Here is a 2,500-nt window from a genome sequence, read left to right on the forward strand (position 1 = left end):
ATGTGGTTAGATAACGATTTGAGTCTATTTTTTATGCAAGAATATTAGTCTGCTAAAGTTTCTTTTAGACGTGCGGATTGCCTTAAGTAAGAAATAACTAAGTGCAATATCACGCTCAAAATAGTAGGGGAAGAGAAGGAGGGAGAGGCAAAGAATCAGATAAAGTGACTGACAAAATCAGAGGGATAGGAGGAGACGAAGAATTTAAGAGAAAGAAAATTATAGACAGATGGAAAAAAGATGAACATATAGATGGACTGATAGACAAAAAGAAGGGAGGGGGTAGAATGACAGAGGGAGAGAGAAGGGGGTAGAAAGATAGATAGATAGAGAGAGGGGTGGGGTGAGGGAGGGAGGGAGGGAGAGGGAGAGGGAGAGACGCAGAGGGATGAATAGGAGTGGAAAGAGAGAGCCACATGCAATTCAGTAGTCATTCATAGTTTCATGACGTTTCCAGTCCCAGGTACCTATTCCCGACTATAATGGATCTAGAACGAACAAATGAAATGGGACTTCTGTTTGATTAGAAAACGTTTTGTGTGAACAGGTCTTAGAACAATGCACAATAGACAATGTGCACGATGAGGAAGGGTAATATCATATCCTCCCTTACTCGCTGCATATAGTCTGCCCAACTATCTTTTACTCTTATTTTTCATTAATCTCTTTCTCGGTTTCCTCTGTTTCCCTTTCCCCTCTTCCTGCCATTGTCTATTTTATTATTTCGCTTCTTTCAGTTAGCATTCCACTTGTCCCTGAGCTTATCTCTCTCATTATCTTTCTCCCGAGATAACGAATGACGCTAAGCTTAAGAGTGTGTATTTCGCAATGAATCTATGATTGATTACTCTTACAAAGATTGGTTGAACAGAGCCTTCTTCCTTTGTTACTGTTCTAACAGCCCTGGGGCCCTCGTGCAGTTGGGAACTTCACTCTCTGTGTAACGGGCGGATACATCCAGCGAGCAAACGAAACCTGATTCTATTCGATGTCATGAACGTGATGTTTCTCCATTGACGTACCTTGTCACGCATCTCGCTCCTCATGATCGGAGTCCGATGTTCCATTTCTTGAAGCTTATCGTATGTCAAAGTAAAGAACGTCATTTGATTATTGTTTATTGCTCAAACATGTAAAGGCGAAATGTAAACACGGTGAGCACTCGAGGTACACGGTAACACATCGCTTGATCCATTATAAAGGTTTACACAGGGTGTGAATGTGCTTCTACAGAGCTCTCTCGTCGGAAAACAGAAGATAAATCACATGGAGAACTGCCAATCCTCTGCGATATATCACATCCATTATAAACCGTTGGCATTTTAGCAAAACCTTGAACAAAAGGGAGTAAATCAGCTTCAATATAACTCAAGGTTATATTAAAGAGTAACATACATTGTGGCATTTGTGTTTATCAAGCGTTTAGATCCAAGCGCGACAACTGAATTTTGAAGAGCAAAATCAATACCAATCCAATAAACATTCCGCTCTTGATTGCCTTATGGCAAAGGGGTAGAGAGGGAGAGAAAGAGGAAACGAACCAGAAATCCAAAGACTTCGAAACACCGAAGGTTTAAAACCACCAAAACAAAGGGTTCGAACGAAATCCCCCCGAATCGGTCGCTGATTACGACGTCCATAGCTCAGAAAATAGAGCCTTTGACTCATGGCTAATCATCCCAATCGTTTGAGAGTGCAGGGTCAAGTAGGAAAAAGTAAACACTCAGCGACTGAAAGGCGGTCGGGGGGCAGCGAAGGGCAAGAGCTATTGAAAGAACGGCATGGACTCCTCTGTCAATACAACTGACAGATGGCCTCCACCTCATTTAACGACCCGAGTTTTCCTTCATCTTTCTATCGAGGGACTGAATACCTGAGCCGTTTATATCAAGCGCGATGAGGTGATGTAAAGACCGGAGGCACTGAAGGATATGTTTGTCTTCGTCTCTTCCTTTCTTTCCCTCCTTATTCTTCCTTTCTTTAAAATAACGTTTTTATTGCTTTCTGTTTGCTTTTCTTTCTTTCTCTTTATATCTCTCCTCTCTTCGTATTTCTATGCGTTTCCTACGTTTCCTTCTTTCTTCTCTCTTCTTTATCTCTTTTCCTCTCACTTCCTCTCTCTCTCTCTATCTATCTATCTATCTATCTATCTATCTATCTATCAATTTATTCATTTCTCTCTCTCTAACGCACGCACTATCACTCCATCTGTCTTTCTCTTTCTCTGTCTCTTCCTCGCTGTCCTTCTTTCCCCCCTCTCCTTTTCTCTCTTATAATAATGATGATAATAAAAATGATTGTAATGATGATAATGATGAAGATGATAATAATAATAATAATAATAATAATAATGATAATAATAACAATAATAATAATAATAATAATAATAATAATAATAATAATAATGATTATAATAATAATAATCAAATCATAATAGGAATCATAATAATGGTAAAGATAATAATAGAAATGATAATACTAATCAAAATAATAAGGGTAA

This window comes from Penaeus chinensis, chromosome 9 (assembly GCF_019202785.1).
Source record: "Penaeus chinensis breed Huanghai No. 1 chromosome 9, ASM1920278v2, whole genome shotgun sequence".
Taxonomy (NCBI): Eukaryota; Metazoa; Arthropoda; class Malacostraca; order Decapoda; family Penaeidae; genus Penaeus; species Penaeus chinensis.